Source organism: Dromaius novaehollandiae, chromosome 26 (assembly GCF_036370855.1).
Source record: "Dromaius novaehollandiae isolate bDroNov1 chromosome 26, bDroNov1.hap1, whole genome shotgun sequence".
In the NCBI taxonomy this organism is placed as follows: Eukaryota; Metazoa; Chordata; class Aves; order Casuariiformes; family Dromaiidae; genus Dromaius; species Dromaius novaehollandiae.
This window is the reverse complement of record NC_088123.1, coordinates 4,663,111-4,691,107: the sequence shown is the minus strand read 5'-3', so window position 1 is coordinate 4,691,107 and position 27,997 is coordinate 4,663,111. Positions and strand designations below refer to the sequence as shown.

Here is a 27,997-nt window from a genome sequence, read left to right as displayed (position 1 = left end):
ACAGATTATGGTATCCTTAAACATGTCTTTAAGTGACTTGCTTAAAAGAGACAGCACATTCAAACGCCTAATATTAAATATTTGTTTGAATGCATTAGTGAAATACAGGCCAATAGAATAGAAAGGAAAATGCCTTCATAAATGAAATTTATTGTGGTTATCTGCACTGGATTCTTTTCTATCCATAGTTTTATTGTCTTTAAACTGTTCCTGTGCAGCTGCATTTTACAGGAAAGCAAATATCTGCAAGTCAGCTCTGCACCATTTTATGCTTTTGAAGCCATCTCTGATTTTTGCAAAATTATAGCATGATAGCAAGCAAGTTAGATATTGCAGGTTACAGTATGAAGTCCTCCAAATTAAAGCCAAATGTAGAGCAGCCCATTTTAAGTTACCACAAGCAATCTTTCATGAACTGCAAATCCCAATATAAGACCCATCTCTGAGTTGTTGGTTTGATACGCTGTCTGCATTGCTATGATGGGACCCTAATGGGACAATCTAATTTTCAGAGAAAGCATGCTTTCAACTAGATTTTTCTGGTATTACACATGTAGTAGAAACTCTTTTCTTCAAATCTCTCATAGGGTTTCACACACACACACAAAAAAAAAAAAAAAAAAAAAAAAAAAAAAAAAAACAGGAAAAGAATAACCATGCTGTGTAAACTCCATTTTGAAGTTACTGTTTCTCAGCAGGTAACAGAGCTGGTGGGAGGTTACATCAATTCAATTTGCAAACGGAGCTTTCTTTTCTTCCCCCTCCCTTTTGTTTTTATAACAGGCTTTATTGGAAAGCCAAGTATGCTTAAATCGCAGTACCTATGATTAATGCAAGGTAACAAGGTTTAATATGCAGCAATGATGAATATGAAGGAGCAGCTTAGTTTAATATAATGCTGATACATCATGCTAAAAGTGGATGGTTGTGCCACTTTGAAACAGAGAAAACATTTATATGAAAGTTAATTTATTGGGATAGTATCTCCTCACAGCTGCCTTCTGCCACTGAAGATACTTATTTTTATCAGACTACCAGCCCATATGAGGAAATGGTACAGAAGAGGCTTTCCTCTATTTACAACATTGTCATTCTTTACTTGCATCTTAGACACAAAGGTGGCAGGGGCCCTTTGGGAAGAAAGCTTGGAGTGAGAAATGTTAATAAGTGATTAAAAAAGCAAGTACAGTTAGCAAATCAAACATTCAAGTCTCATCAGGCTCAGGTAAAACGGGAACATTAATCTAGGTTTTCCACAGCTCAAGTGATAACCTTAACTGCTGAGCCGTTATAGCACTGATGCGCACTCTTCCTTCGTTTTTATTGTAACTTGAACTAAGGACATTTTTCTTTGATAACATTTTGCTACATTTTCGCAGAATGTTTTTGTTTCAATACATTAACAGGTTTGAATAAAAATTAACTTAAACGTTCTATTTCTACTTACCACCAAGCCAAGGTATAACACTATTTCGTCTCTGGCCATGTCTAGATTTCTGGTTGTACTTTTCTGCTTATACCAGCTGTTCATTTTCTATCAATATCCATTTTATTGATAGAATTAGAGCAATCTTTTCTAAAGCTGTGGACAACAAGAAAACAAATGTAAGGTGACTTGCATTTCACAAGGATTTGATCTCTACTTCTAGAGGACAATTCTCTAATCCAGTTTTTAATAATGGTGAAACTTTGACAGGGCAGTTTAGAAAACTGCTATTCGACTAATCCTAACCATCAGATGGGATTAGATGACAAATCTTACATATTTTAATACTGCAGTAATCACAAGAGTAGAACTTTTTATGGAAATCCTTTAAAGCTCTTATCAAATCTGTGTGTTTTATTATTTATACCCAGAATCCCAAATCCATTTTTTATGCAACTTTCAATTACTCTTCTAACTTATTAATTTAAAAGCAGCGATACTTACCATCAACTTTGATTCAAACAGATGGCTAGTGGCTTTGTCATTTGCAGCAACAGAATAACTCTCTGCAAGTTTCTCTCCATTTTAAACACCTTAAATGTTTTCTAACCACTCTATAATTAGTTCTCTAAAATGCTACAGCTGAAAAACCCATCCTGAAAAGCCCTCAGTCTTACTTAGCACATCAAAATTCTCTGACAACCACAGTTTATAGATCTAGTTTCAACTCAGGGTTCAGTCAGTACTTCCCAGTAAGGTGAGATACAGTTCCTCAAGTATAAATTAAGAATAATACTTCTTCTTAGTCCATCTTTTTTTAATTTAGACTAAATCTCATTTAGAGCAGATACTATTCTTTTATTCACCCATGTAACACCTAATAAGCAGAAGCTCCTTGATTAGGATCTGCGGGCCATTCTAAAATACTAGTTTCAATGTTAACGTCGATTACTAGTAATGGACGACACCAAAACAAACAGCACTGTGATATACTAGAGCAAGTCCGTTACGAAGTAATTCAGCACAGAAAGAAACACAAGAGGCAATGCCTGGAAACTGAAACCAGATAAATTCAAATGGAAAATAAAAAGCATACCTTGAAGACTAAAAAATGAAGATAAGTAATCATGGAAGCAAACTTTTAAGAAAAAGGTTTGATTCTCCATCAGTGATGTTTTCAAGCCAGGGCTGCATGGCATCCTGAAAGAACATTTTAGACAAAAATAAACTGTTGGGTACCATATTCATGTATTTGGATGCAAGTTTATAACTATTATTATAAACTTGAAAAGATATATGGGTGTGTAATACATAGCTGTGTATGTTTCCTAAACAGAGACCCGTTCTTATATTCACATTTATACCTGCAGCTGCAGATATTCTGAAACATATCTCCTAGCTTAAAACTTTTGGTGGAACTCAAAGAAAAGGAAGAAATTAACTGAGTGCAACCCTGGACAATGTTAAATTCTGCTTGATAAATAACCCAAAGAGAAACATGGAGATGTTGAGAGAAAACTTTCATATTGTGAGAACAAGTCACATCAGCTCACAGTTCTGAGATTCAAGGTAAACATCGTTCTTTACACATTGAATGTCAACTTACGAACAACCTTTTTCAGTACGGCTGGGGCAAAGGTTTCTCTTTTCTTCTATAATGCACACCAAAAACTTTATGGTCAGATCTTAACCTAAATCTGATAACTGCAGAGAAAGGCAACCAAAAGAAAAAGAGCTCTATAAACTTTCTCAGGAGAGAAAACTAGCACAGGAAGATGAATAGCAATTCAACCAGTAAAACTTTAAAATTATCAGCAGGAAGCATCTTGAATTGTAGATTGAACTGTAGATTGAATTTTGAAGACTAACATGGACTAGCTGTGCAAGCAACCTATGCAGGTACACATTCATACAAAAAGAGCTGAAAACATTGTTACCAAGTTTAGGGAAAGGGATTAAAAGAAGTGTAATTTGAGATTAAAGCAAGAACTGGAAATGAGGAAATCAAGGTTATTTTCCCCACTACAGTGTGGGATATACTTGTTTTAACTCTCATAAAAGACTTCCAGCCAACTATCTGCTCCAAAAATGTTGTAATCAATAGCCCAGGACAGCATCTTAAAACAAGGAATAAAACCACCGAGGTTTTTGTGTGTGTGTGTACACAGAAGCCTTAAAGAGTAAGAGGAAAATTCTGAAAGAGCTCTGAAACAACGGAGGAGTCTACATCCTGTCTTCAAAAGTGGTATTTTAAACCCTAATCCCATAAAACAAATCTCACAAGCACTTTGGAAGATTCCATACTCTGAAAATCTGGATATATATATATATATATATATTTATATATATATATATATTTTTTTTTGCTTTGAAGCTCTTTTACATCTCTCTCAAGTTTTCTCTCTTGCTCTCAAAAAAAAATTAAATACCAGCACAGTTTTGATGAGCAAAGATTTACATGTGAAAATCCTCTTAGACAGGCTGATTACATGGCCATAATAGCTAGAGCTCCCAGAAAAATGAAGTAGTCATGTATTTTAGTAGTTTTTGTCAGAATGATGTTTGTATTAACTGCTTCAGAAGCTGATGCGTTTCTTAAGTATTTATCTTCCAAATGTCTGTAGAACAACAAACAAAAAGAGATGGCTCAGACACCTAAAAAAACAATTTTAAACCTAAGATCATTAGTTTGAGATAACAGAGTTACTAAAAGGGACTTCTAAAATGTTACCTTCTCACAAATGCAAAACCAAAATCTATAGTCCAGTTTCTAGGGAACACATATCTAGATCACAAAATAATAGGTTTTCATAAAATGAAACCCTAGCACTTGAAAACAACTTAAAAGGCCTCATTTTCAGAAAGTCTCAACACTTGCCTTTCTTTAAATCAGACTCTCTGAAAGCTTAGAATCTCAGCATCCAGAAGGTATTTTCTTAAGGAAATTTCAAGGTGGTAGGTTTTTTGGCGAGTGGAAGGGAGGTGTTTTTGTTTATTTTTAAAAGGCACATAGATGTGATCAAGTGGCCTGGGGGGAAGAGGGGAGAGGCTTTCCAATTCTGAAAAGGGAAACAAGCAAGACTGGCAGTGAGGAGGTAGGGAAATTCGTGCTCATTTTCTGCCAATGAGAGGGTAAGGTAGTTAAGATCAAATAAAAACTATATTCATGACAAAACATTTTATTCTCAAAACTTCCTAAAAAAACATAACTTAAGGAAATTCCTAAAGAAAATATCATCCTTAAATTGAAAATTTAAATGTATTTGTCTTCAGAATTTCAAGGACAGATAATCCATGGGGGAAGCAAGTTTTGCTGAGAGCTTTCTTTTCCCCAAGGTAAAAAATATTCTAGATAAATTTGAAAAATGTTTTCCTGTTGTCAAATCTTTATTTTCAGAGAATAGAAAAAAAGTTGAAAAGAGACAGTTCACACAGTTCTGCCAACATTTATGTTTTTACTAAAGTAACTTCCTGACCTTAGTATCTATTCCTATGAAAATTAAAAAAAAAAGTATAACTGGATAACTGAAGCAAGCCACATTAATTTTGTGCTTTGCACTACTGATGACTAGGAATAAGTCTGTCTAGGACATAGTTACATCAGAAGTTAAAATTACTAGAAGTTATATCAGCTATTCACTTTATACAACATTTTGTCTAATAGTGTTATGTGAATAAACGGGTGGAAGATCATAGGTTTACCACCCCTCTTCTGCCTCACAAGAAACTACATGAAAGATTCCTGACCTTTAGAACCGTTTTACCGGATAGCCTATGACATAAGCAGAATATTTTTAAAAAGGTATAATTCAAAAAGCATTAGCTAGGTTAATTTGGTATAAAATCCTAATTTAAAGCGTTCTGATGATCTTATCCACAGATTTGTTCTTAGCAAAAGTAAAATAATCAAACGTCTTTTCATTAAGAAACAATATTGTGGTCTAAAGGTTAACTTTAAAATTAAAAACTGGAAAATGGTTTAAAAATGTGATTCATCTGAATAAATGAGACAAAAAAATTAATTTTAGCTGATCGATAGTTCTTGTAAACTTCCAGAGAGCCGGTTTTACTGACTGAAATTCTCACCACCTCAGAGGCTTATAGAATAATTCAACTCCTTCTCTGTTCCTTAACTCAAAGATTATGACATCTATAGGAGTATAAATACAGCTGTTTTCCTAGTCCCAGCAACTGCTTTAGGCTGTGTATCATGTAAATAAATCAACTACAAATATCACTGCAATCACTGTCAAACTAACTGCTGATTTCAGTGGGGAGGATTCAAGATAACAACAAGGTAACAACAAGTATATGGAAAAATGGTCCTGTCGTATTTCATCTTCTGCTGTGGCTAGTGCAAGTGGGTATGAAAATACTTAGTTTGGAAACTTAAAAAAAAGAAGTTCTTAATGATTAAAACAAAGTTCTGTGCAATCTGAGTGAACAGGGCTTTGAAAATTTGGTCCTTACTTTTCTATCACCTAAACAGAGATGAAATAATGCAAGCCAAATTACTGAAATCAGAGTGAGAGAATGAGTTCTATTCCTTCCTCCTCTGAGGCAGGCTCACTCTACGGCCATGAATCACATTTGTCCAGAATTAACACCGCCTTCGAACCTATTACCTGCTTTTCAAAATCTAGGCTGCTTTCCTGACATATTGCTTTTGGGGGCATGAATCACAGGATTTAGGCATACAGTAAATAGCTATTTTGCTCATGACAATTTTTCTCTTTCAGACACGGCACTTTACTTATTATTCCTGCAAAATATGAACATTCCTCTTTCTTTTCAACCTAAGAATACGATCTCCCCACAAAAAGGATCTTTCCTTTTTACCATGGATACTTCTGTTTTAAAAGAAGAAAGAAAGAATTGTATGGAGGGAGCAGAGGTCTTTCCATATACTGAAAAATAAAGTACTTCCCCCATACCTTGTCCTAGGCATTGAAAAATCACTTGGATTTTGGAGTATGTCTTGTATCTACCAATGAGCAAAGAAAGGTCATTTCCGAGTGTGCAGGGAATGCTAATTTCATTTGGTGAAAACATAAAAATAAACAGATATAAATGAGTCTGTAGATTAAAAGAAAACCCTGTCTGAAAGGCTCATGAAGAGTAATTTGTTATATTTTCCTCCTAATTAATGGAATTAATAGCAATAATATATCCTACACTCCCAAGATTAATGGGAGATGTTTCATGCTGAAAGAAGTATAAACCAAGAAAGAAAACAATTGATCAAAGCCCCACTTTAACAACTGGTTTCATTAGGGAAATTTCAAACAGGTATGAAAAGAATGAAGCATTGAATGCTTTTTTATTTATACATATACACACACAGGTGAGGGAGAAGAGCTGGAGCTAAATGCCTACTCCTGTGCCTGCCAGTCCTCCCACTGATATTCCTGGGAACAGCATATAGCCATAGATGCACAGAAATAGAGCTCCTCATTTTCCACCTTCTTTCAGTTAAATACAGCAGACAACTACAGCAATTAAAATCCCTACCTTCTTCTTAATTAACTGTTCTCAAAGACTCATTTTTGGTTTACCACAACAACCCTTTCTTTAGGCAGATGCTTCAGCATATAACCTATACAGTGCATCTCTGTTATCTTCTGGCAAAGAGCTCTCACGACAGAGATGATGAGACTACTACTGTTTTAGCTGAACTAGTGGGTTTTTTGGTTTTGTTTTGTTTTTTTAAACCTCAAGTTACACCTAAATGGTGACAATTAGAGAGGGAGTAGAATCTGGAGGTAGCACACAAGGCTCCTCAGTAGAGATGCTGTGGCGTTTAGCTCTGTAGATTTTAATATTCATTCACAAGTGTTACTTGACTTTTCTCTGACCTTTCATTAAATGAAGACATTTTCAGAGCAAGAACTATCGCTCTTACATATTTGCTAGTTTGTAACCACAGTCCACACTGCATAAAAAAAGTAGCTCTTGTAGCTCTGTCAACAATCCTTAATATTTTTCTCAAAAGACAGTGAAAAAAGAAACAAGGCAGGGAATACCAGCAGCCACAAAGAAATAAAAATTATGAATATTAATTTTGAGATCACTTGCTTTACATAAATAAAGTAACAATTAGCTATGTCATGTCCTTAAAATACATGCTAGAGCAACAGTAATTATGTAATTAAATTAGTAGCCTTTTCCATCTCCTTGATTCATTAATCTAAGAACTTGTTGTAGAAAATACGGAATTAATAAGTAACTAGCTTATAAAACAGCTTTTTGTAATTTATTTGCCAGTTCGTTAAATAGAAACAATAAAATAGAAATAAAAAGCAGCATGAGGAGTGGTGTGTTTTTGTCTATACAGGCAGTTTTACAAAAACTGATGGATTACTTTTTGTTGGCTTCTTTGCTATAAATACAGAGAATATGTATTAGAGAGGAAAATTACTACATTTGCATTGTTGTGGGGGCCAGTTATAATATGTAACATTAACTCTCTACCCACTCACACAGCTATTCTGATATAAAATGAACAGCCATCTCTAATGAAATAGAGCGCTTTGAGTGCTACAAACTGATCTGTTTGTCTGTGATAGCTTTGCTCTTCCCTCTAACATCTCTGAAAGTCCTTCCCCCCCACCACTTTCCCAACAGAAATACCACCTCAGTCTAAACCTCTGACAAGAATAGCCTAAATTTCTGGCTGTTTGTGAAACAGACATCTCAATATGGGCCTGCCTTCATATTTATTAGCTTACCCTGGGGTTTACTTCAGCATAGCTCATGGACCTCCTTCGTCCTACCTCTCTGTGCTGGGACCTACAGCTTCTGTTATGCCAGAAGATGAAAAGACAGTTCCTTTGCTTCAAGTCATAAGACTCTAACCATCAGTTCTCAAGTTCACAAAACTAGCTGGATAAAATACATGCTCCAAGTCCCATTTTTACACGGTAAATTGTGACAAAGAGAATACGCAACTTATAAAAACATCATACAGAAATGTGAGAATTATACATTAGATAAAAATTCTCTAAATAATACAATCTCCTTCTGCTAACACCAACCTAAATGGGGAATAATGCTGGTTGCTGTTCAATAGTCAAAACCCACTACAGTAAGTAAACAGCATATTTACTCTTCAAAAACTGGTTTAAAATGAGAATTCAAGTTTAAGAGATGGGTAAGCATTGTCCAAACGCATCTCTGTCCCCTGCAACTTGAGGAAGTTTCCAGCTGTGCTGGAAGAAGAGGTTTACCCTCCTGAAATGCTCGTGTCTCCTACTCAGCTGGCTCAGTGCTTGCTAAATCACTTCAGGAAAAAAAAACCCTGCTGAAACAGTTTCAGTAACATGTTAACTTCACTCCCATTTTGACTGAAAGAAGTAAAGGAGAACTCGCAAAAAGCTCTGCCAGCAGATTTTAAAAGTGGTAAGCTCTATCAGTGGAGCAATAATGAGCACTTAGTGTTGAAGAAAGAGGGCAACAGGCAGCAACCTCTGCCACAGGCACAGCTGTTTGTGAAGGGCACCTTTATCTAAAGCCAGTGCAGAATCAGACCTTTGGACTCTTTCCTTCTCAAAGAATTTCCACAACTCTGCTGCCCTACTCATAACTCAGTACTTCTCTGTGAATCCCAATCCCACTGTTATTCTTCTAACCAGAGTAATTCATGATTTCCCCACCCAGTTTCACAGTGCTAGGAGGTGATGGCAGCTCAGGCTAATGAACCATTAATTCTAATCAAAGAAAAAAATCAGTTTCCTTCCCATTAATTATGTAAATAATAAAAAATAGCTCTTTGCTATATGCCAGGAATCTGCCTGTGTTATCGAGGCAGCAACCAAATATTTTCCTCTGATAAAATGTGCATCGTGATAGGCTAAAAGGCACATAGGCACTGGGGTACTCCCTCTCAAAAATCAGAGGTCTACTTTATGTGCACAGTGGATCTGACAGAGACAATCAGAGCAGCAGGGTGACTGCCCTTGTTAAAGTCTAATGGATGAGAAACACTAATGTCTTAGAGACAGAGGAAATGCTTTGTTTCTACCCACAGACAGCCTTTCTTGATTTTGTTTGTTTGGGCAATATTGCGGTTCAGAATGTGCTCTCCGTTCACAGAATTAGGAAGCAAGAAGTACATGCTTTTGTGCTCCTGTACAAACCCTCTGAGGTCCAGGTTTTAGAGGTGAAAACACCACGACAAACATTTTATTCATGCCTATTTGCTTGCGAATGCAGTCTGAAGTAGCATATAAAGCAGGATTTCGGTAGCCACAAACTACTGTATCTAATCTGAAACACGGAGTAAGCAGAGATATAAAAATCCAAGGGTGTCTTTGCACTGATTTTTAGGTATTATGCAGGGCTGGGTTGAAAGCTGCCTCCCTTCCACATTGGACTACTCCTAGGGAAACAAATGGGGTCTACATGAAAGGAGAAGGAACTTGGTCAAGTCCTTGTTCTGCCAGAGAAAAGGAATTTCCAAAGCAATTTGAGGGCTGCAAAGAGTGTTGATAAAAGCTCCTCAAAAGCCTGCAAGAGCTGTCAAGGGAAACAGGGTTGACTCTCGGCAAGGGCCAAGAGGATTCAGGGTTATGAAACAAACCACAAGTTTTCTCTCTTCTTCTTTCTCAATTTCAATGACCACAGATGTTCAGATTCAGGACCCAGAGATTAAGTATCTTAGATCTCAGAACCACAGCTCCCTAAGGACAGCTTCAGCTTTTGATTTCATTCAGGAAAAAGCATGTCCCAGCACAACTCATCATTCAGCTTTTATATGCCTGGTTCACCCCCCAAAAAATCAGCCAAAGAACCTCCACTTTCCTAAGGAAATCATCTTCTAAGTAATATGGTGTGGCTGCTTACTAAGAGCTACAATCCCTCTCCTGCCAACTCCCTGATGTGACCATGTATCTGTTTAAACAGAATCACAACTCTGAGCATCCCCTAAACACAAGTATTTCTCACTTCTCTCCCAAGCACTGCAGCAAAAAAAAGTCACCATTTACTTCATTTCAAGACCATCTCAAATCCTCAAATTAGTCCACAAATCTGCAAGTAATATTCCTCATAGGCACAATTGCCTAGCCAACAACCATTTAAACAGAAGTCAGAAAGCTGGGCTTCTGTTCTTGCCTCTAACCTTATCTGCTGCACAGCTGCAGGCAAACACAGCTTCTCTCCTTTCATCCTGTCCATTTACGTTAAGACAGATGTGCATTAGGACTGTCTTTTAGTGTGTGTACAGTACCTATCACCATACAGGAGTTCTAATCCCAGCTGGGGCACAGTCACATATACTCAGAGAGGGATCGAATTTTCTGCAGTTTGGCTGACAGATTTTAGTGCTTTTGGAAATTGCGCATCCTGAAAAACTGTGAGAATTAGCCAGCAATACCAAGATTTTGGTTTAATTTCCCCCATGCATACACACTTAACATTTGACTGACTCCAGTACAGTTGTTCAGACTTAAAGTGGTATAAGTAAATGGAAAATGAGGTGTCCCCCTCCTTTCCCCCCCCCCCCATATATATAAAACAGGTAAGAAGAATTCACTGCCCTAAAAAAAATGTTAATATCTTGATGGCACACACTTAACAGCATCGTGTGTGTGTGTGGGCGTGTGTGTGTGTGTGGGCGTGTGTGTGTGTGTGGGCACTGTGTAAATACCTGCCTGTGGATGAGTGCAAGCAGGAACATTCCACAGTGAAAGGAAATCCAAAGCTTTCAAAATGATACTATTTGATTGTATTTGTGAACTGCAGTAATAATGATATAAACAGAAAATTTCATGGACCTAATCTGGAGCTGACAGATTTTAGAGTAGAGTTAGAGATCAACTCCTCTAAAGTCAAGAAAGTCACAAGAGGCAAAATAAAACTTAAGCCCAAATATAAATGTAATATTAAAGTTTGGAATCACTTGAAACAGGCAACTCATATGATAATGAAAAAAAGATTACCCTGCATTTGGTAAAATTGACTGAAATACATCATATGATTGCCATTCCTATGCCCACCTCACCACAAATTTTTATAAAGTGAGTCACCTAGTTATGTACACAAAACAGTAAACGTTTTACTTTTCAGTGTTTCCAGAAGCAGCCAAGTTTCTAGAAGACCAAAGCCAAACTCTCAGGTAATGTAACCAAAGTCTGCTTTGCAACTCCACAGAAAATCTATTTGATATAAGAATTCACTTCAATAAACTTCTACCTAATAAAGATCTTCCCACACTAAACAGGAAACAGATTTACAGTAGGCTGTAAAATGACAGGGCTAGACTCTCCTGCATTACACCCAAGTAAAGTTGGTGTAATTCCACAGAAGTAGAAATAAACTGGTGTAAGGCCAAAAGGAAGGCAATGGGATTTTCCATGGAGGGGGGACGACACACATTGCTCTTTCCATATAACAGTTTTAAAAATAAACTCTTTATAGCTGCATAATAAAAAGAGAAGGCAGATTTCACCGGGAATGCCTTATTCCCTGGATCCCTGCCATAGCACATACTGCATCAGGAAATCATTTGAAATATTAATGCAGCAGTTTATCCTGGACAGTTGTACAGACACTGAACTCAAGCAGTCTTTCTCGGTGTTTGTGCCAAGTTCAATTCTGCACTAGTTCCCTGGAGGTTCTTTGCTAATCAGAACTGAAAAGGAAAAAACATAAAAAATGAAGAAAAGAAATTGCTGCTTTGAAGGAAACAGGGAGAGACAAAGGGCTGGAGAAAGGACACAAAGATCCAAGGGATCTTTTCTTTCTACTGCTGTCTTCAGAGCTAAAGAGATCATGGCTTTTAACAAAGCCTCTGGCTTTCTAAACCAGCAAGGGTTTTCGTCTATGGCCATCATCTTAGCTGTTATCCATTCCTTCCCCTACTCGCAGAGAAAGAGATTCTTCTCAGCAGTTCTGCACCTTAATCTTGTTCAGGAGAAAGAAAAACGCTCTTTTTTTTCTGGGTTGATTTTCAGGTTGGCCAACAAACTGGAAGTTACAAAATGAGGGCTAAACACCACTTCCCAATATTGCTGTATCCATCTCTTTATCTGGGTTAACCAGGTCAAAAGACAATTACCAGAGTGTATATTTTCTGCCTAGGAAATCTAGGAAGCATATTCTGTAAAACCCACTATTTACCAACTTCACTGCTGAAGGTTTGGGTTTTTTTCTTCCCTCTCCTCCTTGAAGTTTTGCCCTATGGAATCTTCCACACTTTCTGGAAGTTTGTTGCTGTAATGTTGGACCCCAGGAGAATCTACATATCAGTAACAAATAAGAAAGGATAGACCTTGTGGAGATTACTGTGGTTCAGTTTTCTCATCTACAATATGGAGATAAAAGTTCTTCTCCCGTATTTGTAAAGCCCCATGAGAGTCCTGGATGAACGCAAGTTACTTGTTAGCCAAGAAAGCAAAATTCGATCTGAATAATTGCCTCTTGAAGCAAAGAAAGATAACATATGGTAATCAGAAATTAGAAATCCAAAAATGTCTTAATTTCACAGCACTGATGCAAGGCCCCCCCCCCCCCCCCCCCCGTGATTTTAGGGCAAGTCAGACACTGAGTTTTATTTCCCCCTTTGCAAAAGGGAATAATCATCCATGTTTCTTCTGAGCTCCTGTCTACATAGACTGTAAAGCTCCCAGCCATGAGTCTCTTACTGTACTTTTTGTCATGAATCAAGTTAAACTTCATTCACGCATGTGGTTTTAGTGCCTTCTTTCACAGCGTAAAAATTAAATAGAAGTTCCCTCATTCTAATTGGGTAACTCAAAAGAAGTGAAACAAACATGAGTGGATTGCCAATTTTGACTAGCAAGGGTTTGCCTGGAATTTTATATAATTAATATAGATCTAATGTAAATCCTGGAACTGTGCAGGGGGAAGGCAGGAGCAAAGACAGTCACTGAAGGACATTAAAAAGCAAAGAAAAATATTGAGAGGTTATGAAGCATTAATAATAAATGCTCTAATGTTTGACTGCAGCTTTCTTCAGGGAAACTGAACTCCAACATATTTTATAAATCAACAAGATTATACAAAAAAATCCAACTCCTCTATCCATTTGTTTTTGAAATTGGAAGAGGACTGAAAAATACTTTTTTTCAAGTCAAAAAAATACAGAAGTATACAAAACATCTAAAACGCGGGAATCCTTGTTTGTCTAGGCATTACTGAAGTAAATGCTGAACAGTACTTCAAAACAGTTCTCTTAAATCCATCACTGTGAGCCAAATTCAATCTTGGTACATTGACAGCAAAATTAATGGATTCACATAAAGGATTTTTAAACTTTTTGTTTTGTTTTAAGAAAAAGAAAAGTCAGCAGCAGGACCAGTCACAGATTAGAAAACACCCGCCATCACACAACTGCTACAGTAGCCCCTTCTGGCCACCTTCAGACCATACAGCCTACCACTGCCACCTCAACTGGTGCAAGTGAGCATAATTCCTCTGAGGGCAATGTTTACACCACCTCACAAGCTGGCCTAGATATCAGATGATATGGCAAAAGCTTTACTGGACAGCAAAAGGGAACAGCCTTATAGTACTCTTACAGAAACCAGGGTATTTTATTTTTGTTATATTTTATCAGGCAGATTCTCCTATACACTTCAGTAAGTCTAGAGCTGAAATTTATTTGCTGTAGTTTGCCCCAAGCCTTACACACAACTTCTCTGCCAACAGCAACAAGTAATTTCACATTCCACAATCATGTTGCATCTCAGAAGAATTTATAACTCTTGCTCCTGCCCTCACATTTTTCTTTTTCTTTCTTCTTCTCTTTTTAACACCCTGCTCCCCCTCCAGTACAACTGATTTTTATCTTTTCATCCTTATACGTTAACCACCCATTTCACTTAATTCTGGTATCATTTTTCCTGGAACAAGCGAGTCTGGAAAGTCCAATTATAGTATAACCAACATGATTACAGCTGCCTCTGCCTGGCTATGTTAGGAAAGTTCACTAGCATGGCAGGGTAGTAAATACCACTGCTGTGTTTGTCCCTAGCTCTCAGATCTAGGAACTGAATCAATCAGCTAACCCAAAATAAAACGTTACTATACAGAGACACAAGTGACCTACAGTAAAGGAGGAAAGCAAATTACAAAGTGATCGTGCATCCTGCAGTATCAGCATAAAATATACACTAAGAGCACGACAGTCCATAATAGCAAGGGGGGATCAAAGAAACAATACTTCACTGAACGGGTGGCACTGAGCATAATTATTAATGGAAAGAATGAATACAACCATCATAATGTAACTCAAGATGCATCTGAACAGCGCCCCGAGGAAAACAACTTGATGCATGTTTACAAGTGTATTAGAGAAACAAAAGGATACTCTTTAGAAAAAACAAACATTTATCTATGCAGTATTTAAAAAAGGCAAAGAATGACTTTCAGATAAATCATGTTCTTTCTAGGTACGTGATCTTTGCTCTAAATAATGGATCAAGCAGTCTCAATTTATGGTAAGGTCACATCTATAAACACGATTAGCAAATCATTAATAGATATTGTAGATGAAAGTGGTTCTTTAAAAACACATCAACAGAAATTATTATAGGCAGTTATAACTGACTTGCAACTCTGTAGAATGTTTAATCATTTGCCCAAATATTTATCATTTATTAGACTTTTAAAAATTATTAGTAGGATCCAGTTAATAGATAATCTCAAATCTTGTTAAAGATTAGAACGCAGCTCTGTCAAGCAGAAATAATGGTCCTCCAGTACAGGTACAGGATTTAGGAGATACAGCTGAACTCCTGCGCCTGCCACAGACTTCCTGCCGCTACTACAGAGCTGATTAGCCATTTTCTCCTTCCATATCACACCATCAAAATTGCTTACATTTTTTTTTAATTGAACATTCTTATCCATTCTACTAGGGCCATGATCATTGCATCTTGATAATGTTAAAACATGTCAACGTATCCTCATATATCTGAAAATTAATAGTTACAAAAATCTTAGTGAAATGAATTTGACTTTGTGAAAACAAAGCAAGAAAAGTGATTTGTTTTCACAGTTCTTCCACCTAAAACTTTATCTAAGTCTACATCTTCCCAGAAACTGTTTTGATTCTGACAAAAACATGTTTTACAAAGAAAAACTGTTTACATCTAAAATGTTTGCACGGCCTCTGCAGCACATGAAACTGGATGGGGTTCTCATTGGGCACTTTAAGAGGTCAGTCACTGATGCAGCGCAGCTGGCATGAACCTGAGGGCAAGCAGCACAATGAAGGTCTTCGTCCAGCATATTGCTACCACTTGCCCACACATTCCTTTCCCCTCATACTCTAGCACCTTGGCCTCTCTGGTCTCCAGGCAAGACTACACTCGCGTCTCCTGCTCAATGGATAACTCACAGCTAACTTCACATAAGCAAATACGTGTGTATATTGCTCCCTTCTGGGAGGAAAACTGCCTGTTGGCCCACTTTGTAAAAAGTGCTTGGTCAGAAAATACTGAATACAGGGCATGGATCCAAATTAGCATTGTTATATGGGACAGCTTGTATCAGCCTGCCTAAATAAAATGTTTTTCTTTACAACAAGGTGAAGGCTTTGTTAGGTTTTTAACTCGATTAATAGAGTTCATTAGTTATAAAGATTCATTTAATGGGGTAAGGAGAATGGCCATAAGTGCTCTCTAGACTGAAAGAAGCCTGTAGGCACCGTGAGCATTAAAACATATTAAACAGCGCGAGCCCAAGAGCCCTCTGGAGTTTTCTTTGAGTGTATTACTTTTAAATTAGAGATGGGAAATTTTCACCATTGAAGCTGGACAGAAAACAGCTGTGCTCATTAAAAGAGGAGGAACTGCTAAGCAGTTATATAATCAACACTATGTAATTAACAGAGAATTATAATAGCAGATCTAACACTGAGCTGAAGTTGTGTGCTGTGCAGAATGCTAAGAGCTTTGCAGTCGGCTGCCCTTTACATTGCTCCCCTTGTTGTACTGCCTTGCCCAGGCTGTAGATTCAACTGCTGCTCTGTTCCACAGGCTGGCTTAGCAACCGAGGGAATGGCTTGTGGTGCCAGCTTGGTCAGAAAAACTCACTCAGAGGGGCTGGTCAGGTCAGCATTTTCTTACTGCCAACATGACAACGTCTGTTCTGCTTTTTAAGGAGAATATCGGGTAGTTCGTCAAGAAAAGCTTTCACAGAGCAGGAGAATGAGAAATACATGCTAGAATTCTTGGACCGCTCTTGCAGATCTAAAAATTTCCATGTGATCTTGGCCATTGTAAAAGCATGCCGAGCAACATGAGAGGAGTACTGAAGCAGTACCATCTGTAGAGACTATCTGCACGAAAAATCCCATTTGTGGCACATGCAGACTAGATGTGGCCATGCCCCCAAGCTCATACTATTTACTTGCAGGCACGTTTCTGCAGGTGCTCACATAGGCTGCTCATTGACAGGATCACTGGGCAAGTGAAATGTAGCCAGCATCGAAAATCAACAGGCCTAAAAACACAGAGTATCTGCCACAGCTAGAGCCAATTTGAATGTCAGAACCAATTTGAATCTAAGGACAAACCTCAAAGTGAACATTACAGGAGAAGACAGCACTAACACAGAATGTGACAGATTGGGATTCTGCTTCTTACGTTATCAGGGAGCTTGAACAAACCTCTTTCAAAAACATGCTGTTGCCTAACTCCCACTGATTTTATGAGAATTAGATACACAAATACTTAAGAAAATCTGGGTCTCAGTCTCTCTGTACTTGCATCTAATTTATACATAGGAAATCATTCACCATTTCCTAAACCGTACAAGTGTTGTCTCTGACAAAAGAATGTGATACACTCCAGTCCTATGGTAGCGATGAGAGCCCAGAAACCAGAGGACAGAAACCAGTAATCCTGGGAGGCAATCTGTCATTTTGTTGTAAGGTTGATGCTCGCTGTGTTAGCTGAACAGTACTTAATACAACTTCATTTCTTGATGTCAACAGTTTACAGCAGATAGGTTTAGCTATCCCAAATCGTTCAGCAGAAATTTTCTAAATTCAGTGAGAAAAGTTTTAATAACTCTAAGATACATACCATACCCTATCTTTGTCCTGCTGCCATCCTCCACCTTCACTGGCCTACAGGACAGGATCTTCATACTTGGACAAGTGGATGCTACAGTGCCAAGTACCCAAACAGCCATAAGGAATCCACAAGGATTACAGGGCTGCAGATTTCTCCTGCAAGAACTGAGGCCCTTAGCAGAAAGGCCTGTTGTGGAAAGGAGAAAACCATTACAGCATTTCTGTCTTCCCAACTGCAATACCTTCAGCTTTCCAAGATTCAGGTCTATTATCCTGCCCTTCATCTCTTCCACTCCACTGAAAATTCCATAATGACCAAGGTTTACCAAAGCAAATAAATAAAGGCTAGTATGAACCAATTAATGAGCCTTCCAGCCAGCTCTTTTAAAACTCTTGGATGCAAGGTTATTCTCATGAATCAAGATGCATCTATTCATTAGCGATTCACTTATGAGAGGAAATTAAAGGTCATTATTCTGCAACAGGATCTGCCTGAACATGTACTGAATTATAGCAAGTCTCAGGGGTCTTAATCTGGATTCTGTGAATGGGCTGCAAAAACTGTGATTTAGAATGACTGCTACTTCCTGTTTGTCCATTTTTACTGATTCCTCAATAATGCAAGTCAATGTTGCAGTAATGCAAGTACCACACGATGCATTAAAAAGCACTTTGTTAACTGGTTTTGTAAGGGCTCAACAATGAGGATTGTATAAACTATTCAGCTTGGCTTCTCACATTAAAAAAGAACTCTGTATTTTATTCTATGCTTTGAAAACTCCTTTTTTTCCTTTTCCTCAAGGGTTCCTTTTTTTAATTGCTTCTGCAATGGCACAGTCATTTAACCCCCTTGTTCAGTCTCATTTTCCACCTTCTCTATTTTCACACACAATTAAACTGACTTACAGCAAAATAGAATTTATTAAGCTGAAGACAATGTGGGTAATCAACACAATGCAGTGTCTGCTAATCCCTGGCTACTCCTTTTTTTTTTTTTTTTCAACTGTTTATTGGACTTTTGGTCTACATTGTTTGAAGCAGAGAATATGGATTTTCCTCACTGAGAAGTCATTCAACTGGAAAATGCATGCAGTACTTTGCATGTTGTATGCACAATGTATCAGCACAGCTCTTGATAGAAGGACCATCAATCAAATCAGTGCAAGGAGCTTTAGTTCTCCAGGCTCTGAATATTCCTGTTTTAACCATCTATACCAAAGAAGAGGCAACATGATGTGCTGCAGAAATGCATCTAGCAAAAGCTTAGTCAGAAGCTTGTGATTTCTGAAGAAGCACACACAAGTCAACATGTTGCTTTTTTTGCATACGGCTCTGCATATGCATCAAGATGACCTATTCTGAAAAGGGTTTACAATTCACCATCTCAATCCCGCAAAGACCCAGAAGTGTGATTTACCATGCAGAATTTGATTCACACACAAGATTGCTATCCCCAACACATGAGTAGCATAACATTCTGGGTAGTATGGGACCATTACTGCAAGGAATTTTGTGTGAAAGATAGATAGGTACTCACCACTATTCAGCGCAGGGCTATTTTAAATTTATACTGCATTAGCAACCAGTCTTCTGATCTCTTTGCTCTAGACATTGCAGCAAGCAACAACAAAAATCCAAACAGTGGCAAACAGACCCATCCTCCAAGAATGGAAGAAAAAAAAAAAAAAAAAAAGCCCAAAACAACAAAACCCAAGAATATAAGAAAGAGTGAACACAGTGTTTGGTGTCACAAACTGTTTGCCTCAGTAAATACAAGCAAAAATCTGTCAGATAACAAAATCTATCCTACAATTCAGTATTAGCTTTAAGCAGCACAAGTACAGCAAAACATAAAACACCAAGGAAAATTCAATGTGTGTCTAATTTCCCCATGTCAAGGCATCTACTTTCATCTGAACAGGCAAACATCTAACCCAAATTATTGCTGATTTGTAGGAGCCTACATATCAAATTACAAACAACAGATTCGGTCATGTGAATAATCAACAGAAAATTAAAAACACCACCTTTTACACACATCTGATTGCAGTAGCTGACAGTGCTTTCTGTAATGCAGCGTGGGCGGAGGAAGAAACATGCCATTATTAATACAAGCTAAACTATATTGAAGCATTTTACCAAACACATATCCTTGTGGAGATATTTAGCCTCTTAAAAATATTTCTATTTGTATTTAATTTCATTTTGTTTCACTCGTAACTGACATGTCAATATGTTTCATTTTGCTTTCTGTTCCAGAGCATTCTTCATTCGGAGGAATCCAGAGTACTATTAGTGCAAGGAAATAAGAGTAATTCCATATACTATATGCTAAAGCAAAATGAGCATCCACTCTCCACTAGCACTAATGAGCTGAGGGAGAGTGTTTCCATTCTAGAGTCCTAGTTTTAGACCAGGAAATTCAAAGGGGATTATGAGAGTTAGCAGTGAAATTTCATCGCCCTTCAATGCGAGTTCATTACCTAGCCTTCCAGTTTATATCCTGACAAGCCACTAACTGCCTCCTATCTCAGCCATGTATCTATCATATGAAAGTAATGATTTCCCTACCTCACATGGTTCTTCAGCACTTGCAATGTGCTTTGCTAGTACAACAATGAGGGAAATGGAAACAGTTCTGTAAGTCTGCTGAATTCACATACTAACTCTGTCTTACAAACTCACACAGACCTATTTCCATGAGTCTTCAACTGTTCAATACAACACCAAATAAAGCCAAATATTTGAAAATTTTTTGATAAAAAAATCAAATTGGAAAAACTGATTTCTTATTGTTGAGATAGAAGTAATAATTTTTAATAATTCTAATTTGTAATTCTGTAACAATAGGCTTCTGTGGCCTATAAGCAACATTATTTCCCCTTCCTGTCAATCTCTGCTGTGACAGCAGTGCCCTCGAGTGTTCCATGAAGAGTTTTATGGGTCTGGGACTTACAGGCATCCTTTGTAAGCCCTGTTCTATAAACAAGCTACTTAAACAGAGTTTAGAAAAACTGGAAGACAGGAGACTTTAGGAAAAACTGGAAAATTACACCCTTGATATAGAATTTTCAGAAAAGCTAGGAGGATCTGAACAATCAGAATTCATTTCAAGTTTACAGAATTACACATCTGCAGATACTACTGGCCTTTGAAAAGCCTAGTTTTGTTTTTTCCAGGAGCAGATTACAACACAACCAAGTATGTTAATGTTTTTCCATAATTTTCATGACTGATAAAAGATTTGGAAAAAAATCCAAGGGCATATTTTGCAAATTAAATATTAGCTACATATTTGTGAAGAGAATAAATAACTTACAAAATTCTATTCAGGCAGAATCCTCTATCTGCTAAATTGGGTCTCGTCAGTGAGAAAGATAAAATCGACCAGTTCCATATCTTTAATCTATGATTTAATAAACTTCTTTTTCTCGAAGGGATAAACAAGCCTGATTACATTTCAGTAGTCTGTCACATGGTTTTTCTTTTTTTTTTTTTTGGTTTTTTTTTTTGTTGTTTGTTGGGGCACAGGGAGATTAGTTCACATCTTCCACCCTACACTGAGCCAAAAGATGTTTATGACCTTGCCTACCTGTAGAGACATGACTCTGATGAACAGTACGCATAGTTTATATGAACAGTTTTCCATGCTTTGAGTTTTTTAACGAAGGCATTAACACAATATTTTGTTTCATTTAGCAGCGATATAAGATCAGTTTCCTTCAAAAATAAACACAAAACGTAACAAGCAACTGTCTGCAGTTTAATTTACTGCAAAAATGAAGTGCAGACATCCGTTTGTGGATAATGTCAATACAGTTGTTGCCTCTATGTATGACTATCACCATATAGATTTAGAACCAAACAGAATGTTTTAATGTTAGAAAAAAAAATTTGATTTGTGGAAAGCAGAGCATTTCACAGATTCTTGTTGACTTTACATTTTTAAAAGGAACAGAATAAAGACTTACGGTAAAGTTGAAAAGTTCTGCTTTTGAGCACATTTCCATATCAAAAAATTCCTGTTCCTGGTTAATATATATGCTGCACCATCAAAAATACGCAAGTATGGAATATCAATACAAAATGCGAAACCTAAAGACTCACAAGCTGAAGAAAATATTTTTAACTTATAAAATCAAATCCACTTTTAACAGCCCAAAAATGTGAACACTATAGAGGTAAATTCAGTTACAGTGTCACCCTGTGGGGCAGATTTTACCCATGTTTGGGTCTGCATATTGTCATCTCAAGTCTGAATTAAAAGATTAGCTGCATTTAGCTGGCTCTGTACACAGCTTGGTATTCACCCACTAAGCTCAAAGAGGCTACTTACATCATGGGACAGTTTGACCAATACGTTGTTCTTCCACATCTCTTATTTTTATGAACTTCTGTACAGAATATAGAATGTGAAGGCAATATTTAGGAATTCAAAAATGTTTGAAATGCTCATTGCAATTGTAGCAAACGTATTTTCTGTATTTCAGTCTCTCCTGGAAACTGAAATTATTAGTGTAAGATACTGAACAAACATTCTGAAATGTATTGTCTAAACACACAGGACAAGGGACAGAAAAAATAAATATGTAAGAGTTATTTACTAGAAGCATCTGGAAACATTGTGGCAAAAACCCCCAAAACTGAATCCAGACCCAGGCGATACTTCAGTACCTTATTTGTGAGACTATCCACCTTTACATCTCTCATAAAACCCTGTTCACACAGCTAAGGCAAGTGGTTAATATACAGATCAAAGTCTAGCAATTTTGTATTTTATTTCTGATATGACTACCAGCTCCCCTCTCAAGAATGCAATTCAGGCCCCTAGAGGACAAGCTTTTGTTAAACTCCCCCGCCCCAAGCACACACCTTCCTAGGTGTTCATTTTTCCTCCACAACTGAAGGAATAATCCAGCCAACTAATGGAGGCTTTCTGTCGCTGCGTCAGTTTGCTTGCTTAGCCTTCCTTTCTCTCTGTTACTGTATCCCACACCTGCTCATTTTGCAAAGAGCCAAAGCATTTACATAGTACACCACAGGACCTTGGGAACAGCTGTGACTGAGAAACTCATCATTTTCACCACTCAAAACACTATATTCTGGGGAGTTCATCCAAAGCCCAGCCATTTATGCTGTTTTTTCTTCAGGAGAAAGGCCTCTGGGTCTTAAATCATGCTGCAGATCAACATTACGGGTTTTAATAGAGATGCAGATATTCTTTTGCAGAGCGCTAGAATACTTAGCGACATTTTCTTATCCTTTTCAAAGATGTTGTTTCAGTTACCTTTTAGTTTGGCCTATTGGTCTGTCCTTCCAAACCTTATCTTGTAACATAACTACTTCTCTAATGCTTAAGAAATCTGTTTCTTTCAATAATAGAAAACTAGGCTGAATCTCCTATAGCTCCTGGAGTATGGATTTCTTAGAAAAACTCTGTCATTTTTGACAAATACCATCTCTTTGCTTTGCTGTGTAATCCTTCTCTAGGCCTAGCAATCAAAAAGCTAGTAGGGCCTTCAAAGATTATATCTGAACTGGAATTACTTTATAGTCTATGAACATTTTTCATATTAAACCAGTGATGTCCATTTCCAATAAACTGCTAGGCATTTTAAGTGACAAAGTCTCTGCATCTTACAAATACAATTGTGTTTACTCCTGATACCTTAGCATGCAGGGAGAGACAGATCATTATTAATAAAGTTCTGTTTCTCTGAAAAAATAAATCCTAGGTTTATTCTTTAAAGCTAAGGCACTGGCAGACTGATGGATATTTTTCTAATTCTTCTCTTGCTGCAAAAATCAGAATTTATGAGTTTATGACTATCCATATGGATTACACTAGAAGCTTAAGTCCCCTTGAGATAAGGGCAGGATGAATGGATGGTTAGGTATAGGGAATTCAATAGATTAGTAGAATAGTAAGAGGATATAAGCACCCCCCCACCTTGATTTTTCTCCCTATCATCACAGATCTCTAGTTACAAAAATTTACTTTAGTGTATAAAAGGCAGCGTGCAACACAATTGGCCCTTTCACAATTTCTGCCTATCTAACAGCTTAAGTATTTTGCTTCTGCCCCTAAACTTAATGGAAATACATCTGATTACAATTACAAAAAAAGAAAGTCAAATATCTTGCTATATGTTCCAAGTCATCCCAGTGCTCTTAATATTTGGGAAGGGCAATTTACCTATCTCTAACACTATCTCAAGGTAAGTTTTAAATTAAGATCTAATAAGGAGTTCTCTGTTGGTCAATTAACAAGCTGCTAAGACCGAAGTCTCCTGTAAGAAAAACTCTTTCAGTAAAAAGAATATGATTATCATTTAAGAGACACCTACACGGGAAGACGACGTGTCTCCAAAGTTTTACTCGAACAATGAAGAATTTCATGCAACTGGCATCATCCACCTTTTGTATTCACAGTACAACCCCCGGCAGTGGAACAAGAGGCTTACGAAATACTTCAGCCCTCTTTGAAGACTCAAGGAAGAACATGGAAAGACAATAAGAGACCATTCAGCTACCATGACTTAAGTTCCTACTTATCAGGAGAATCCTTGTCATGCTCGATGAGCATACGCATATCTCACTAAGTATGAAACAGCTCATCCTTTCAATGCAGTTAAGCTCTGCTCTGTGATCTTCCATTTACCATAAGGCACCAGCGTGCATACAGAAAGTTATCATAACATAATCAATTGTTTCAGTTTCTCCACCTGGTAACTCACTTTTATGTCAAAACTCTGGAGGGGTGTAAAGTTCGGTCCCAAACATTAGGGTTTCACTACAATATCAGAGGCTTATGTACCAGGAGACTACTGAAGTGAGAAAGATATTTATGCACCATTAGAGAGCTTTGTTACTTACTGAAGAAAAGATAGAAGATTAATACGTGAATACTCTTTCAAATCATCTTGAAGTCCAAGAATCCTCAACTGAATGCAAGTGAACAGAAGACTGAGCTTAAAGAGAGGCAAAAATGACAGGGCTCAAACAGAAAGGAATGGGATTTTTGCAATAAAAACTCTAGACAGAGACTTGTAAGATTAGAATTCATTTGTCAGCTCTACCATTAACCTAGTATGTGGCCTGGGCTAACTGATTTCAACCGAAACTAAGAATGGGCTGAAAAAAAAATAAGACTTTAAATAGCCAAGAAATACAACTACACAAACAAGGCACACAGATTTAGAAAAAGTCTTTCAGGAAAGAACAGTGTTTTGTAAAGAGTTCCAAGGACAGTGTTTTGTAAAGAGTTCCAAGGACAATGAAGTACTGATCTAGGTAGTAAACATCAGACACTAATATAACATGAAATAATAAATAAGTTAACAATAAAGCAATTAACGAACAGGAATAGGAACAAGCTCAACGTGTAGAGTTTAGAGGCTGAAAATTTGAACAATTTCTTCCAGTTGGGCTGCTTAACGCAAGTACTTCAACATACAACATCTTCTTTCTAACTATTAACAACACTGTATGATGATTTTCAAGCTCTTACTACAATCAAATTTTGATTAATTGAAGACTTTACTGACATGCATGGTTTTCCCTCTTTTTAAATCTAAATACATTGAGGCAAGCAGCTAAACAGAAAAAAAGATGACTTGTATCAGCACATCTTTGCATGCCTGTAATAATTTGTGGCATCAATCTTACTTCCATAGGTGTCAAGCAGCACCTACTCCCACCTGAAAATAATTATCATTCCTTACCATTATCTTAGTTAAGCTGATTAGCATATACAGCATCCCTTCTGGCTGATCCACAGAGAAGCACAGATGTTGCCTTTAGAGGGAATACATTTCACCTACCTCTTTCGATTCAAGAGAAGGGATTTCCTGTGGCTAGAAAAGGCAGCTATAAATGGCTGCTGCCAGAATAAAGAGAGAAGGGGAGAACTTATCAACTCCCAGAGGTTAGGAGCTTTATTATATTTCCCTAGTCCGTATAACTTCCCAAAATATGCCTCCAAGTTTATCATCATACAACTTCAGTTCAGATGCTGCCTACAGAAGCTTGGGCAAAATAGTTTATTAGTTCTGTTCGTTGCTCACTGCGTGGTAGTTTTTAGAAAATTTCATTGAAATGAAAATGTTCCGAAGAGCAATAACCACCATGCTCATATGCTGCCAAGTTTGATACAGTCGCTACTGTGCATTTGAAATTGCTTTCCAAACTTTGCTCTCAACAGCGAGCAACACCTCTTGACCCTAAGAGGGACCTTGCGAACACTGAAATACAGTTGCAGCCAATCCAAAATACCAACATATTGGCTCACAGATAGATGCTCTTGTGGTGGCTTATTCTCCTGTTACTCTCTTGTAGGTAAAACATTCATATGAGAATTCCTGGCCATAGTAGTATTGAAGATGCTGTCTGCAGCACTGAAGACATGAAGAAAAATAAGAGCATAAAAAAACTAGAGCAACATACCCAAATCAAACTATTTTGGTTTTCAGTCAAATTATAAAGACTTATGTTTTCATGTGGCTCTTAAAACAAGAGTCCAAGTTTCTCATAGGTAAAGACGGGAATTCTGGTTTCAAAAATCCAGTTTTCTAATTGAAAACACAAATGCCAAAAAAAATAATTAGCCAGTTCTACTTAGCACCTCTGAAAACTGTGTGCAAAACTTATTTTTTGTTTCACTCATTCAGAACACATGGCTTGTTGTATGTTGCATGAGTGAAACAATAATACTACTTAGAGGTCAGGCAATTCTTAGCTTAAGTCAGATTTTCCAGTACACTACATTCTACAGCAGATAAAACACGCCTGTACATGCCTCACAGGTTGTTTAATTAGTTTTGTCAAGTCTACATGTATTGAATTTACCAGGCCTGAATTATGTATGTAGTCTGTCCTTAACTTTTTTTTTTTTTTTTTTTTTTTTTTTAAATCTCATCTCTTCCTTTGTATTTTCTCCTTGGGAAGTAATTGTTCTCCACACCACGACTAGCCTGGATAAAGTTTATTTAAGTCCCAAATGGACTGCTTGCTTAGTCATTATGTTACACACTTTTGTTTGATCTAATTGATGCATAGTGCAAAAAGCGTTTAAATAATACATATACTCCGTGCATCCTTTCTCCAGATGCACTAAAGCAGCTCCTCACCTTTACCCTTCTGTATCCAAGGTTGTAACTGCAGCCCTCTGTCACACACACCACTCATTTCCCAAAAGCACAGATCTCTAATGGAACAGAGCAAACTGCCAATATGATCTGCGCTACTGAGCAGTATAATAAACATTAGGAATTTAAAATAAATCCTCACAAAAAACACCTCTTGCTATTAAAACTGTATTCCTTAACTGTGTTCTCTACCTCCATTTGAGTTCTGTAATCTTTGCATAACACACTAGCTGAATTAAAAATCAAGCCACAACTTCAACTTCAGTCTTGTGGCTTGCACTACTACATACCAGACTGTAAGCACCTCTGTACAAGTAAGGTAAGTTTAACTGCTACCATTTTATTCAGAATGAGCATGCTTTGTGTTTTACTCCTGTTGCACCATACAACTATAGGAAGCAAGTAAAGCAACGTTCATAGATGCAAAGCCAAACCATTGACAAGGATAAAGGGATCTTCTGTGCTCCGATTCATTTAAGGTGGCCTGAGTTTCAGAAACCAAGGGCTTTCTCCCTAAAGTTGCTAAGTGTTGGGACATCCTGGCTGCAAAAGCTGAACACAAAAGAGACAACTCTGTCCAGCACTACCAAGAATTTGACTACAGAACTGCTTTGACTTTGAACAATACACTCCAAGAAAGATGCATACCAACTGAAAGAGTCCAGAGAAAAGCAGCATGCCACCTCCTCTTCTCAGAATCCCTTGAGGAAAGAAAAAAAAAATAGTCAAAATAAAGAATCATAGCATAAGTCATTGTCTGGGGCATGCATATATAATTATTCTGAATATTAATAGGCAATATAAGAAAGAAAACTAACTGATAAAACACTTAATAGTGAATCTCGGATCAACTCAGGAAACCAGTTTCATTCTTCCCATTGAATAAATGCAAAAATAAAGTGACTTGATCTATGCCTTCAAGCACATCAAGAGCAAAGGCAGCAGTAGAAATCAGAGCTGTGGAGTCCCGGGTCAATCCCGTTCTCACTGAACACACATGGAAGACAGAATGGTACAATACAGATTGTGTTTGTATGTTATAAATAGTAAATTTTTCTTCATATCGAAGAAAACCAAAGCATTCTACTAAAAGAATCACTTCCCTTGAGAATCATATTTTGTTGAGGAACCGAATTCCTAAAAGAATACTTTAGCAGGAGATTTTCAGTATCCATGGATACACCTAAAAATCACCTACAAGATGCACTCCACAACAGCCCTGCAGTACTGTTGGCGCAAGTAATAAGGCTTCTCTCTGATTTTTTATAACCTTCTTTCAAAAACTGCTGTGGGACTACTCAGTTGGTCCCCCAAAGAGACAAAAGGATGTGTACATTATGTTCCTTTTGCAACTCATAATTCATTTTTGGAGACATAGCTGAG

The 27,997-nt window shown here is 37.3% G+C and overlaps 1 protein-coding gene across 2 annotated transcripts in view; it reads right to left on the bottom strand.

Annotated features, from left to right (window-relative positions):
• The window catches only part of LRRTM4 (leucine rich repeat transmembrane neuronal 4), a 451,637-nt gene extending 432,251 nt beyond the window's left edge, over positions 1–19,386 (bottom strand). For both annotated transcript variants that reach the window (XM_064497873.1, XM_064497874.1), the window contains exons 1-3: positions 19,006–19,386; positions 2,523–2,626; positions 1,448–1,582 (exon numbers count right to left, since the gene is read on the bottom strand). The gene's annotated coding sequence lies outside the window, so the exon portion shown is untranslated. The remainder of the gene's footprint in view (positions 1–1,447; positions 1,583–2,522; positions 2,627–19,005) is intronic.
• Between the last annotated feature and the right edge of the window lie 8,611 nt (positions 19,387–27,997).